The sequence below is a fragment of the Mirounga angustirostris genome, unplaced genomic scaffold (assembly GCF_029215605.1).
Source record: "Mirounga angustirostris isolate CCGP_5_RB_7025 unplaced genomic scaffold, mMirAng1.0.hap1 SCAF_4, whole genome shotgun sequence".
Lineage (NCBI taxonomy): Eukaryota > Metazoa > Chordata > Mammalia > Carnivora > Phocidae > Mirounga > Mirounga angustirostris.
The window spans coordinates 34,323,631-34,338,228 of NW_026991712.1; the positions used below are offsets into that span (position 1 = coordinate 34,323,631).

At 45.3% G+C, this 14,598-nt stretch overlaps 1 long non-coding RNA gene across 3 annotated transcripts in view; it reads left to right on the top strand.

The window, feature by feature from the left end:
• LOC123858828 (uncharacterized) overlaps window positions 1-13,896 on the top strand; it is a 35,501-nt gene extending 21,605 nt beyond the window's left edge. For 2 of the 3 annotated variants that reach the window (XR_006794244.2, XR_010410566.1), the window contains exon 5: window positions 8,717-13,896. This is a non-coding gene — a long non-coding RNA (uncharacterized LOC123858828). Of the gene's footprint in view, window positions 1-4,127; window positions 6,171-8,716 lie in introns of all 3 variants that reach the window. The other variant, XR_010410565.1, reaches the window with a different exon arrangement.
• Window positions 13,897-14,598: the final 702 nt, after the last annotated feature.

Below are 14,598 nucleotides of genomic sequence, written 5' to 3' on the forward strand. Positions count from 1 at the left end.
TGTCCCTTGCCTGCCTTCCTCCCTGCCCCCATCCCCTTTAACGCTTCTTTCTTTGGTCATGTCACAGGCTTTGAAAGCCATTTGAATCTTGCGTAACTTGGTAGAAGATGGAAACTCTGACCCCTGGTCCCCAACCAGAGTTTTTCAGGCCAATGTGTCCCAGGATTTTAGTACAGACACAAGGATCTCCCCCACCAGCCCAGAGCCCTTTTAATGAGTGGTTTCTGTGTGCCGGGCACTGCGCCCAGTGCTTCATGGGCATTATTTACTTCTGACAACAATTTTGTGAGGGAGACACAAGGAGCTCTAGTTTACAGATGGGAAAATGGACATAGGCACTTGCCTAAGGTCACACGCAGCACGGCCTGTGCTGGGAGCCAGGTCTTAGGACTTCAAAGCTGAGCTCTTTGCCACCACGTTACACTTCTCAAAGCATGTTCCATGAATCATTCATTCCCCTAGGTCTGCCAGGAATGAAAGAGACCTGGGTCAAGCCTCCTAGGGAGATGCTAGCATCTCCACTTCTGGGAGAGACTCAGACCGTGTTGACAGATGAAAGGCTCTGAGAAGTCCTGCAGGGAGTAAATCTGTTTAACTCTCTCTAACCTAATGTGTCCCGAACTTATTTGCACTTGGATCCCACCCCCTTTTTAAAAGGGACACTGTTACCATCCCAGAGAATGCTTTGGGAAATGCCATACAAGATCATATTACCTGTCATGTTTAGATACTGCCTGGTACATATTGGAGCTCGAAAAATATTGGTTGGCTAAAACGAACATGTTTCTCCCATTTTCAGTCATCCTAAACAAATCCCCACTGTTCCTTGCCCTGAAAAGTCCCTCAGCTGTGGAAGATACCAGATCTACAGATAACCCACTCCTGATGTCACTCCTTGGTGGCTCTTCCAGGGCTGTGTTGGTCGTACGGGAAGAAAATCCCATTCAGGCAGCTCCTGAGGCCTGCCCTCGTTCAGCGCCTCGGAGCTCTCTGCTCTGAGGATGAAGGGAAAGGCCAGAGACAATTCTATTCAGTTTTGGCCACAAGAATATGGGTGTGGAAGACGGTGTGGAACCTCTCCCAGCCCTCCTAGCCCTCCAAGCAGGACAATTCTGACCTTGAGGTGTCCTCCTCCCCCCCCCCCCCCCCATTTCCACCTTCCTTCACTCCCTTCCTCTGCCTTGTACACCTCTTACTCCCTACCCTCCCGGACTCAGCCTGCACTCCGTGCTGGATTGGAATCAGAGCCCCCATTGGGGACTGCGACTAAGCAGAGCTGCACCCCAGTTCCGGAGACTCTGGTGTAATTGCTGTGGGGTGGAGCTCAGCCCTCCCGTGCCTTCAAAGGCACCACCGACTCTCACCAATAGCCACGGCCCTTTCCCTCACCCTTTGGCGGCACCCCCTTGGCAAGCCTCCTACCCTGGTTGGGGGGCCAGTGCGCCCTCTCCTCCCCTCCCCGGAGAAACACAACCCCCACAGCGTTGGCATCACTACAAACTCAGACTCCCAATTCAGCCTCACTTGGCAGCCTGGGGAGCAGCCCTGAGGCTCCTTGACTTCAAGCTGCTCCTCTGCCGGCCCGAGCTCCCTCCCGACCCCAGGTATAGCGCTTAGCTCCTTGTCTGCGACCGCAAAACAAAATTGAGGCCACTGGGAACACATGATCACCATCAAATTCTTGCCCCCTACCGAGTCTGCTACCACCATCCCTCCTGCTTTCCTGTTAATTTTAGAAGCAGGCCAAAATCCAGGTCAGATCCCCCCAGCCTATGAAGTCAGGTCACCAGGGTCCAAATCCCATTTATATCACTTCCTGGCTGTGTGATCTTGACTAGGTCTCCTCATCTCCTCGATGCCTCAGCTTCCCCATCAGTGACATGGGATAGTACTTGCCTTTACCTCATAGAGCTGATGGAAGGATTCAGTGAGATAAACCCCACAGATGGCTCGGCACAGTCTTGGCCCGGAGCAAATGCTAATGACAAGGGCTAGCTCTTGGTCCTTCCCCCTCGGCCCCCTCCAGACCTTGTTCCGTCATTATGAGCCTCTCCCCGCTTCTAGCTCATTGCTCTTGGCCTGTAAAGCTGCACAAGTCCCTCCATCCTAGAAACCTCTTCTTGATCCTATGTTCCAGATTTCTCTTGTTTCTTCTCATCCAAACTTCTCAGAAGCTTGCTTTATCGGCTCACTCATTTCTTTATCTCCCGTTTGTTCCTCAGTCCACCCCGATGTGGCGTCTGGCCCTACCATGATTCTGACATTTATTGCCATCACCAAGGAGCTGGCCGAGGTCAGTGGGCACTTCTCAGTCCCTGACTTCTGCCTACTGCACTTGACTTTGTTGATCCTTTCCTCTTTTGTGGAATAGCTTTACTTCAGTGCCTCCTTAACATACGCTTGCTTCTCCTCGTACTTCCTCTACCTTCCCTGCTCCGTCCCCTCAGGGGTCCCTCATCCTCTGCTGGCCCCAGGAGTGCTGTGGGTACCCTGAGTTTGTCCTTAGTTTATGAGTCTCCTCTGCACTCTCATGCTACCTTCAAGTGATCTTGGCAGTTCTTAGGGTCCCTGCTTCTGCTTGGTGATTGATACCTTTTATGGACTGAATTGTGTGCCCCCCAAATTCATATGTCGAAGCCCAACCTCCAGTGTGACTGTATATGGAGGTGGGGCTGCTAGGAGGTAATTAAGGGTGAATACGGTTATGCGTGCAGGGCCCTAATCTGATAGGACTGATGTCCTTGTAAGAAGAGGGAGAGTCACCAGAGATCTCTGTCCTTTTTGTGGGCTTGCACAGAGTAAACAGCATGTGAAGCCACAGCAAGTCAGGAACACAGGTCTCACCACAAACCAACTCTGCTGGTACCTTGCTCTTGGACTTCTGGCATATTGAGCCATGAGAAAACAAATTTTGGTTGTTTAAGCCGCCCAGCCTGGGGCATCTTGTTACAGCAGCTGAAACTCCTGTATCTAAGTGTATCAGTTAGCTTTCCCTGTATAACAAGCAATTCCAAAACGTAGTGGCTGAAGATAACAGCTTTTTACTTAGCTTACCTTTCTGTAGGTCCGCAGCTTGCTCTGGGCTCGGCTGGGTGGTTCTTCCGGTGTGGGCCAGGTCCACTCACGTGTCGGTGGCCGGCTGCTAGCTTGGCTGGACGCTGTTGGGTTAGGGTGGCCTCTGCTGGGCTGCCTCTTCCCTGCTCCATGCATTCTTGTCCCCCAGCACGTGGGGCTGAACTCGTTTTTACGGCAATGCAGCAAGGTTCCAAGAAAGCGAGCAGAAGAGAGGTTTGGAAGGAAAAGCCTCAAACTAGAGGCAGAGATCTGGGTCTTTCCATTCACAACTGGTACCCTGGTCATTGATTTCTCAATATCAAGACACATTGGACAATGAACTAGGAATATAGAATAATAATTAAATAAGTAAATTCTGGGAAAGCACAGAGCACTTTAAAATGTAGGTGACAGGACTTGATAGGCATAGCATGAGGAAGCATGAGGAAAAAAGGCCTCCTCCTGGGCAGATGGTTTGGCGGACTGGATAGAGGGTGGAAACAATTTGCTGAGCACTTATTTTTTTTTTTTTTTAAGATTTTATTTATTTATTTGAGAGAGAGAGCACAAGTGTGTAGGGTGGGAGGGCAGAGGGAGAGGGAGTAACAGGCTCCCCGCTGAGCAGGGAGCCTGATGCGGGGCTCCATCCCAGGACCCTGGGATCATGACCTGAGCCGAAGGCAGACACTCAACCGACTGAGCCACCCAGGCACCCCCTTCTGGGCACTTATTATATACTGGATACTGTGCTAAGCACTTTGCACACAGAGAACATGAAGGAGTCACCATAAGGACACTTACCCCAGTGCCTGGCTGCCTTAGTCGGTAGAGCATGTGACTCTTGATCTTGGGGTCATGAGTTCAAACCCCACATGGGCCTGGAGCTTATAATAATAAATAATGGCACTTACCTCACTAGGCTGTTGTGCAGATTCAATGAAATAATACATGGGAGCTACACAGAAGTGCCCAGCTCATGTGGTGCCCCCATAAATATCTGCCGTTGGCATTACTGTCTCATTGAATCCCCACAACCAACTTATGAGGTAGATGCCTTTATCTCCATTTTACAGGTAAGGAAACTGAGGCCTGGAAAGGTTAAATAATGGCTCTCGCATCATGGCTGGGATGTGGCTTTGGACCCAGGCAGCCATAACTCTAGAACCTATGCTCTTAACCACCCCTTCCTCCATGCTCCCCCACTTACCATTCATCAACAGCAAGAGAACATGTGTGAGGTTGAAGATAATGAATTTGGTTTGAGATGTCGATGCAGTGTTTCCTCGAGGACATCTAGGTAAGAGACTTCTGGTCCACAGTTGGGTTTGTACATGGAGTATAGGAATCAAGACACTGTAGACAGATGGGGATTGAGTCGTGGGTGATAAGGTCACACAGGGAGTGGGGTAGCATGACAACAGAGGAGGGTCCGGGACACATTTAAAGAGTAGATGGAGGAGAAGGAGTCTGAGGACAGGCCGCCAAGAGAAGGGAAAGGGAGGTCTTGGAAGGAGGGAGACCATACGTCTGAGTTTGCCTGGGAGATTCTTGGTTTATGACAGTTAGCCTGGCATAATAATTCATTAGTGCCCTTTGTCACTTTAAGCAATGGCCCAGTTTGGAAGACAAATGATATATTCACCCTCCTTAGAGGGTCAAGGAGGTGAAAGTATCAGGGAGGAGGAAATGCAGGTGTAAAATATCGCAGAGAGAACAATAACATGTTTGCTAAGTGGTACATTGGAGTTGGATTTGGCAAACTGATGACCTTGAGAGAGGTTTCTGAGGAAAGAGGTGGTGAATAGATTCATGCTGACATCTGAAGAAGCAGTAAGTAGAGATAACACATATGCACAAGTCACTGTTTTTGACCAGGGAGGCAGAGGTAACAAATAGACAACTCTGTCCTGATGGAATTTATTGTGTATGTGTGTGGTTTTGGAAGAATAAAGCAGAGTGACATGATAGAATCACTGGAATTTATTTGAGGCCCATGGTGGGGAGGTGGGAAGCCCTCTCAGAAGCTGTAACACTTGACCTAAGAATTCTGTGAAAAGAGCAAGCCTGCCTGTGAAGCTTGAGGGATGGAAACTTCCAGAGAGAGGCAAGAGTTCATGCAAAGGCACTGAGGTCGGAGTTTGAAAAACAGAAAGAAGGTCATTGAGGGTGGCAGTGGGCACCAGAGGGGAGAAGATGGATTCCAGAGGTAGGAGGAGTGAATTGACAGCCCTTGGTGACAGACTGGCTATGAGGGAGAAAACAGAGGATGGTCTAGGAAGGCTTCCCATGTCAACTTTGGAAATGCGGGTACCTGCTCCTCCCTACCCTCAGACAGATCCGGCAGAAGAAACTGGTTTTGATGGAATGCAATGAATTATGTAGTGAGTTGAATAGTGGGTTATCCACTTGGACATATCCTTTGTCCAACCATAACCTGTGAACCTGTGAATGTAAACTTACTTGGAAGAAGGGTCTTTGCAGATGTAATTAAGGATCTTGAGATAAGATTATCCTAGATTTAGAATGGGCCTTAAATCCAATGGCAGGTGTTCTTATAAGAGAAAGGCAGAGGGAAATCTGAGACATACAGGGGAGGAGAGAAGGCCATGTGAAGATGGAGGCAGAGATTGGATTCCTTATAGTCACAAGCCAAGGAATGCCCGGAGCTACCAGAAGCTGGAAGAGGCAAGGAAGGATCCTCCCCTAGAGCCTTCAGAGTGAGCATGGCCCAGCTGACACCTTGACTTCAGACTTCTGGCCTCCACAGCTGTGAGAGACTAAATTCCTTTGTTTTAAGCCACTAGGTATGCGCTAATCTGTTTTAACAGCCACAGGATACTAATACAAACTATTCCATGTCGAGGGTGGGGAGCTAGACAGAGGTGTTGGCTGGGCGAGTGGCTACATGGAGCACCCCTCAGGAGAGAAGCCAGGCCTGGAGATAAAGCTTTCAAAGGCGGTTGAGCAGGTGGTAGTTTAAATCAGTGTTTTTTTTTTTTTCTTAAGTAGGCTCCATGCTCAGTGTGGAGCCCAACGCGGGGCTTGAACTCATGATCCTGAGATCAAGACTTGAGCTGAGGTCAAGAGTCAGACGCTTAACCAACGGAGCCACCCAGGTATCCCTAAACCAGTGTTGTTTTTGAGGGGAAGCTGGAACACGGCTCCAGAAGCTCTTTCTCAGAAGCACAAAACAAAAAGCTTCCCAGATTTTTAAAACCAGACTTCCCTCAGCAATATAACCAAACACCCACACTATATATATCAATGAAATGTAATGTTCATATCAAAGAATCTGTTTGTATGCATTTTAACATCTCCCAATAAATGAAAGAATATTTTTGTCAGATTATTTTAAGTCAGGAATGCTCGCATTTCCTTGAACTTCTGGGTCTGCTGTGAGGCTAGCCCATTTTACAGCAGGCACTACTGAGAACATGTAAGGAGAAGGGTTTATAGGTTAGAAGGAAGCACCAGAAACAGTAGTTATTAGCTGGTGAAACTGCAGAGCATAAATTCCTCCCGATGCCCCCTGAGGGGTCAGACCAAGTGTTTCCGGGCACACACTGCATTTGTACATCCTCTTTATTGCTCCCCTCAGAACGCTTCCCCTCACAAAGACTGCAGAAGGGACATTCCACTCTCAGTCCCTGGTGTACCTTTAACGTTTGCAGGGCTTGGGCCAAGAGTACAAATGGAGGCCCAGATTGTGCATATGCAAGAATCTACCAACTATTAAACCCATAAACCATTCATTAGTGTATAGTTTGTCTCTCTACACTGACAATTCACTTTCCAGTGGAAAGTCCAGGATTGAAGTCAGAATGGTCAGGTTTTTTGGCGTTTGCACTGGAGTGTGGAACGTGGGCAGGGCTCCCTCCTGGCCCCTTCTCCTCCCACGACCTGCTCAGCACACACCTGGAGGGGCCTTTCAGGATAGAGACTGACACCAGGGCGCAGGGCCAAGCTTCGGCCACATGCACCTGCAATCAGTGCCCCAGGTCACCCTCAGGCCTGAGCACTGCAGTGGCTCCAGAGGATGGCCCAGAAGAGAGGCCCTGCATAGGCCCTAGAGTTGGTTTGGGCCATTTGGAGCAGGAAATTCTGGGATCTGGGGGAAGGGCATGGACTCTGGATAGGTTGGTCCCTTGGCCCTGTGGATTCCTTGGCCAGTGAGAAGGGGCACAGAGAACAGGACCCAGGACAGGGGCTCCTCTTGCCTGGGTAGATCTAAGGGTTCTGGTCAGTAGTCACCCTAGCAAGAGACTCAGAGAAGTAGACCAAGACCTGGCCATGGTCATGCGTGGACTTTCTTGTGTACTTTTTAGGTTCGAGAAAATGCCAGATTAAGAAATGAAATACCATAGCTATTTTGAGCCCTGATTAATAAGCACTATTATCATACCAATATTACCTTGAGTTTTAGAAATCAAAGGTCAAATCCCTAAAAAGTTTTGAATATAGTAAAATAAGACCTTAATGAAGCAGTATCTTGGGTGGTAGTGCTTTCCAGAAGTTTTTTCCCACTTCTTTCTTTCTTCCTGCCTTCCTCCCCTCCCTCCTTTCAATTGCTCTCCCTTTTTCCAAAGCAGGAAGAGCCAAAATGAAAATCATAGGCTTCGATGGAGTCAACTAGGGAAAGTGCAGCTAAAGTACAAAACGAGAGGGCCATGGCAGAATTCCAGGAAATGTCAATATCCAATAATCAAGCCAAGGAAGAGCTTCTACCAAGGAGAGTTCTGGAGTGGGATGGGAGGGAGAGGAGAGACTAGGTCTCCATAGACTGGGGAGGAAAGAGTTCCACAGGAGGGAGTTGTCCAGAAGAGCAAATGCCTCCAGGGGCCACCATCTTCCTGAGACCAAGTGAAGCAAGCCTGGTCCATGCCTCTTCCGCCACAGTCCCTCAGCCTCTCTGGAGAGCACCAGATTTTCCTCATCCCGCATCTGGGCCTGCTCTAGTCCTGCCCTTTCTTTTCTCACCCTACCTTTCCCTGTTTTATCAAGGCTGCCCACATCATTCACTTCCCAACCTCCATCTCCCTGCTCGGTCTCTTCCTTGAACCTCCAGCAGAACAATGGATCCCAAGCATGTACTTTGCTCAGGGGAGATGCTCACCTGATAATGGTTCAGTGAAGTTGTCCAAAATGGAAATGTTCACGAGTATTCCTGATTCCCAAAGCAAGGACAATCTATTTCATCTCTGGAGAGAGAAGTGTGCACACTCAGCCCTTTACCCTGTGGTCCTCCTGTCCCCTCAACACTGGAATAGTCTTGTCCTTTTCCCTCTCCTCAGAAATGCTCTTTCCTTGGCCTAGAATGTTCTCCCCACATCCTATTCTCCCAGATCAAATGTCACCTCTTGGTGACTCCTCAGGTAGGAAGACTTTTCCCAATATTGTGTGTGAGTTAACCTCTTATATTTTTCATTTTATATTTTCATTGTGTCCTCTCCCCCACCAAACTGTAAGGCTGGTAGGGAAAGTTTACTTTACCTAGTTTTATAAACCAAATCTAAGTGCCCCAAATTTGTAGAACATAGTACTACTCTCTCATAGAAGTTTATTTAAAAGGTCAAATTTAATGAAGCAATCAGAGAAGATTTTGTTCAAGAATTCTCCAATCTTTGTTAATCTGCTTTTTTTTTTTTTTTTTTTAAATCCCCAGTCTTCCAGGGGTCAGCCGCACTGGATAGATCCAGGTTTTAAAAGGGCAACCTACTATTTCCTACTCTGGATGGAATATGAGCCTACATATCTGTTGTACATATTTTGACTTCATTATAGGAGATAAGCTCTCGGACGTTCTGCAAGTATCTGGAATTTAAAATTTTTTAAACTGAGCCCCTTCCTCAATGTCTGTGGGCTTGTTCCCTCATCTCTAAATTTCATTCAAATGTAACCTTCTCAGGAAAGCCTTCCTTAGTCATTCTATTGAAATCTGCAGCCACCTCCTCCCTGGTCATGTCATAACCATTTTTCTCCATAGCACATATCACTGCCTGATATATTACATATTTATTAATATTCTGTTAATTACCTATCAGCCCCCAATAAAAGATAAGTTCCATGAGGGTGGGGCTTGTTCACTGCTGCAGATATTGCCTAGAGCACTATCTAGCACATAGTAGGTCTTTATTTATTGAATGGCAAATGAGTGGCTTATCGGATACCTACTCTCGGCTCCCACCTCAAACTCACCCTTTCTAGAAACAAATTCTGACACCTTTTTATACCAACACCCAGGTTAAAAAAATTGGCATCATTTTTCTTCCGCCTTTCTTCAGTCTCAGCTACCAGTTTCCCAAGTCCTGGCAGCTCTTGTGTTATGTCTCTCGCTGATGCTATGCCCTTAATAGATGCTCAATAGAATGCTGTAGCAAGGTTACTTCTGGCAGTTGGCATGGAGGAAAGAGAGGAAGATTTATTTTTCCTCCTTACCCTCTGAACTATTTGGTATTTAAAAAAATCAGGAGAGTTGTAGTAGACAGCGTTGGCTTCCTATCACCCATTTCCACCCCCACTTCCTTACTTAAGGTGTCCATCAGCCTCCATGGCCCACTACATGTTCAGGAGATGCTGACTCAAACTGTTCAACTTAGCTGTCAGGGAAAGGATGGGTTCGGATTAGTTTAAGCCATTGTCTGCATGTGTGTCATCACCCCCCACTGGGAGCACAGGACCCACTTAAATGTTTTCTCTATCCTCATAGATGTGGACAAGATAATGCTGACTGACTCTGGCAGCCATCTTGTGACCACAAAGGGAACCAGCCAAGGACAAAGCTGTCATTGAGCATGGCAGGGCTGAGAGATAGTTTGGGTCTTTGATGCTCGTGGGAGCCCACCCTCTGTCTGCACTGCTGGTCCATTCGTCCCCTTATTCTACAAATACTACAAATACTGACTGAGTATCTACTATGTAGCAAGCACTGTTTTAGCTGGGGAGACAGCTGTAAATCAAAACAGACAAAAATCCCTATGTCATGGAGCTTCCATTCCTGGGGGGAGGGGAGACAGTAGTGACAGATCATAAAAATAACTACAATACACAAGTAAATAATATATTAGAAAGTTATAAGTGCTATGTTAAATAAAAAAAAACCAGAGCAATTTGCTAGAATAGATTCTCCAACACTGAACTCCTGTATGTGTTGTGTGTTCTTTTCAGTAATAAATCAAAACACCCCTTTTGGAAGCTGACAGTTTTTTTAGTTTGCAATAGGTAAGAATACATCATTGTGCACTGGAGTTGGGATTCTGATCTGATTTTTTTCTAATCCAATTGAACCCATTGTGCATCAGTGGTTGAAGACAGGTGGAAATTATGAAGGACATGGGAGCATTCCTGGGTATTGGGATTTAAAAAGGCATTTGTCTTTGGGCAAGGGTAATTCGCACATGAATAAATCTCAGAACTGCCTATTAGTGTTGCAAAGGTATCAGATGCAAACAAAGCAAATGACAACAAAACAATAAAATACATACAAATGTGGTGGTTATTATTTGAAATCTGGATTACCGATGGACTGGCAATGAAAGTGAACCAATGCCATCATGCACCACATATTTTAGAGATGCTCCTAAATTCTGGCATAAACTTACCCAACATCAGGCATCATTTTGAAATGTACATAGAATACCATCTTAAAAACTGTCAAAGTAACTTAATGTTATGACTAGAACACAGTGTATCAGGAGATAAAATTGTAAACTCTGTGGAAGCCAAATGTGTAGGATTGTATTTAATTGCAATGCCTAGAACTGCTAAGTTTATTGACAAATTTTCAGTCCTGACACCAAAAAAGAAAAAAAAAAAAAGGGTAGAGAATGATGATCAAAGAAAACACAATGATTGACAAGATATCTCTGTCCCACAGAGTAAATTACAGAATGGCGGCCGATAGAAGGCAGCCATTTTTATTAGCACAACCAAGTGAAATGAGTTATTGCAAACTGGCAAACCCACTGATATTCTGAATCCTAATGTTCTTTTAGGGTTGTCAGTATGACAACCTATGAACTAGGTAAAGAAGCCCATGAAAATATTTTTAGGCTGCCAACCTTAACCGACTTGCACAGACAACTGACGAATGCCTCGTGATACAGCCCGGAAGTGAGAATCTGGGATAGGCACGCACAGGCTGAAGGTCTGGTTGGCAACACCAGAAGACCATCTCCACCTTCACGCTGTTACAAAGAAACAGTTGCCCTTCAGAATATGTATGAAGACTTAAGACAGGTACTTAATGAAGCTAATAAAATTGTCAACCACGTCCCAAGCAGGCCGTTAAATAAATACCTGGCCTTTTTTCTTGGCTGTATGAAGAGACGGGTCATGACTGCAAAGCACCATTTCAAACGAAAGCTCATTGTCTTTTGATTAGAAAAGTTTTTGTTCTTTCAAGTTGTAAAAGGAACTTTATTTTTTTCATTGAAAACTCTCCCTGGGGGAGATATTGTGCGTGGATGGGCCTGGCTTTACAAGTTAATCTCTGCGTTCATGTCAACTCCGGTGCGTGCTGTTACCAGGCAAGTGTAGGAGTGAGTGGTCCACCATGGAGACCCAGGAGTCGCAGCGCTGGAAACCTGGCCCCATCTGGCAGAGACCTTGGTCTGGGGAGTTGAGATTTTTGCCCTTGCCTGAAAGATCTGGTTAGTAACCCACCTGAAAATAGGAAGAGACACTTAGACGACTTAATAAAAGGGCTCTATAAGTCAAACTGGAAGTGGCTTGGTGGACAAGGAAACTCTTACGGCACCACTTTAGGACATCACCAAATAACTTTGGACCTTTTTAAGAAGAGCGGGTTCTAGAGATAGCTTCAGATGGTTTCTTGAAACTGCTTTTTTTGGGTTCGTTTGGGTTTTTTTTGTTTTTGAATACAGTCATTTATATCGTTTTGTTCCACTTATGTCATTTTAAGTGGGAATTATTTCTCAGCATCTGATCCAGTCAGAGAAGACCATTAAACAGAGGAGTAGTCAACATTTACTAGCACTTTCCTTGTGCAAGGTGCCGTTGGAAGTGCACATACTCCTTTAATCCTCTCGATGACGCTGGGAGGCAGATATTATCCTGTAAATAAGCGACTGTTACTATCTCTGTTTTATAGATGATGAAACAGGCACAAAAGGTTAAGCATCTTGGGGCACCTGGGTGACTCAGTCGTTAAGCGTCTGCCTTCGGCTCAGGTCAGGATCCCAGGGTCCTGGGATCGAGCCCAACATCAGGCTCCCTGCTCCACGGGAGGCCTGCTTCTCCCTCTCCCACTCCCCCTGCTTGTGTTCCTGCTCTTCCTCCCCCCCCCCCTCTCTCTGTGTCAAAAAAAAAAAAAAAAAAAAACATCTTGCCCTGGGTTGCACAGGCAGAGAAGCCAGGATTAAAACCCAGACAATTCTGGCTTCTCAAGCCAAACTTTCAACCATTATGTTATATATTTTAAGTATACAAATATGTGTGTGTATATATTTAAAATAAGTGATACTTTATTGCTGCTGGAACAAATGACCACAAGCCTATTGGCTCAAAACAACATGATTTTATTACCTTCGCATCATGGAGGTCAGTAGTCTGAAGTGGGTCTCACTGAGCTAAAATCGAGGTGTATTCAGGGCTGTGTTCCTTCTGGAGGCTCTAGGGAAAATCTGTGTCCTTGCTTTTTTCATCTTCTAGAGGTTACCTGCATTTCTTGGCTCTTAGCCCCCTTCTTCCGTTTTCAAAGACAGAAGCCTAAAACCTTCAGTTCTCTCTCTCTGACTCTGACGATGGTTCTCTTGTCTCCCTCTTTGGCTCTAAGGACTCTCGTGATTACATCTGGATAATCCAGGATAATCTCTTTATTTTAAGGTCATTGACTAGCAACCCTAATTCCATCTGCAACCCTAATTACTCCTTTCGACAACACAACATATTCACAGGTTCCAGGGATTGGGACGTGGACGTCTTAGCAAGGTCATCATTCTGCCTACCACAACTTTCTTACTTCAAAATTCAAAACTTAAAACACAAAAAGGTGTACAGTGGAAAATCTCCCTTCTGTGTCTGTGCCCTGGTCACAGATAGGAAGCTCCCTTCTCCAGAAGCAACTGATGTTATCCTGTGTCCTAGATTTATTTTATGCATATAAAGGCAAATATGTATATTTGGGTTTTTAAAAAAATTTTACCTTCACTATAAACACTGTCCTACATATTGCTTTTTTTTTTTTCCATTTAAAAAATATGTCCTGGAGTTCATTCAGGTTGATATATAAAGATCTGTGTCGTTCTTTTTGTGTCTGCATAGTCTTTGATTACATGGGATGGATCTCATGTTGTACTGATTTTTACTTATCCCCCAGGACATTTAGGGGTCTCCAGTCTTTGAGTTGTTTTGGATCTTTTGTGATGCAAACAATGCTGTAACAGCTTTGTACTGTTACCTGGCAAGTGTTTCGTGTGTCTATAAGATTAACCCTTAGAAGGAGAATGACAGGGTCAAGGAGTATGTGCATTTGCCATTTCAAAAGCTAGTGCTAACTGCTTTCTTTTACCCTTTCTGGGTAGGAATTAAAAAAAAAACAACACAAAACACATAAAGAACTTATGTTTATCTAATAAATGTAATATATATCTCTTGATGTCTAGGTATGTGTTTTAAATTTTTCAGTAGTTGTGTTATTTGGTCTTTTCGTTCTTTCTTTTTTTTTTTTAAATAGGCTCCATGCCTGGCATGGAGCCCAATGCGGGGCTTGAACTCACGACCCTGAGATCAAGACCTGAGCTGAGATTAAGAGTTGGACACTTAACCCACTGAGCCACCCAGGTGCCCTGTATTATTTTCTTTTAATCCTTTTACCATTTCAAGTTTAACAAACTATTTTATTTTTATTGTAATTTTAAAATTTCCTTCTTTATGGTGAGTGATTCTGGCTTTCTGTTTATACAGTACAATAAACTTCCATTTTTTTTTAAGGTTTTATTTATTTATTTGAGAAAGAGAGAGAGAAAGAGGGAGAGAGAGCATGAGCAGGGGGAGGGGCAGAGGGAGAAGCAGGCTCTCCACTGAGCAGGGAGCCCGAGGTGGGGCTCGATCCCAGGACCCTGGGATCATCACCTGAGCCGAAGGCAGGCACCCAACCGACCGAGCCACCCAGGTGCCCCGAAACTTCCATTTAAATATATTTCTTTACATTAAAAAGGTGAGATGATTTAAAGTATGTCAATACTAATACAGATGGTACCCTGATATGGCCAAAAATTATGAGGGAGGTATCCTAATGACTGTTCCCTCCCACCAAATCATTATCACCTGTTTAGTTTTCGTTGATTTTTTTCCATCATAGAAAATCGTAGTCAATAGCAAGATCCTTAATAGAAAGAGTGGGGTGAGTGGCAGAGCAGTCTTTGTGATATTCTCAAATGTTTTTAGCTCATATCTCATGGATGGAAGCCAGAAACTCAGGCGCCCCACAGAGAGAAAGTCAAAATCAAATAGATAAATTGAAATAATTAAAACCAGACAGTCCTAGAACATTAGGCTTCCTGTTACTAGTAAGGCAACAGCTTT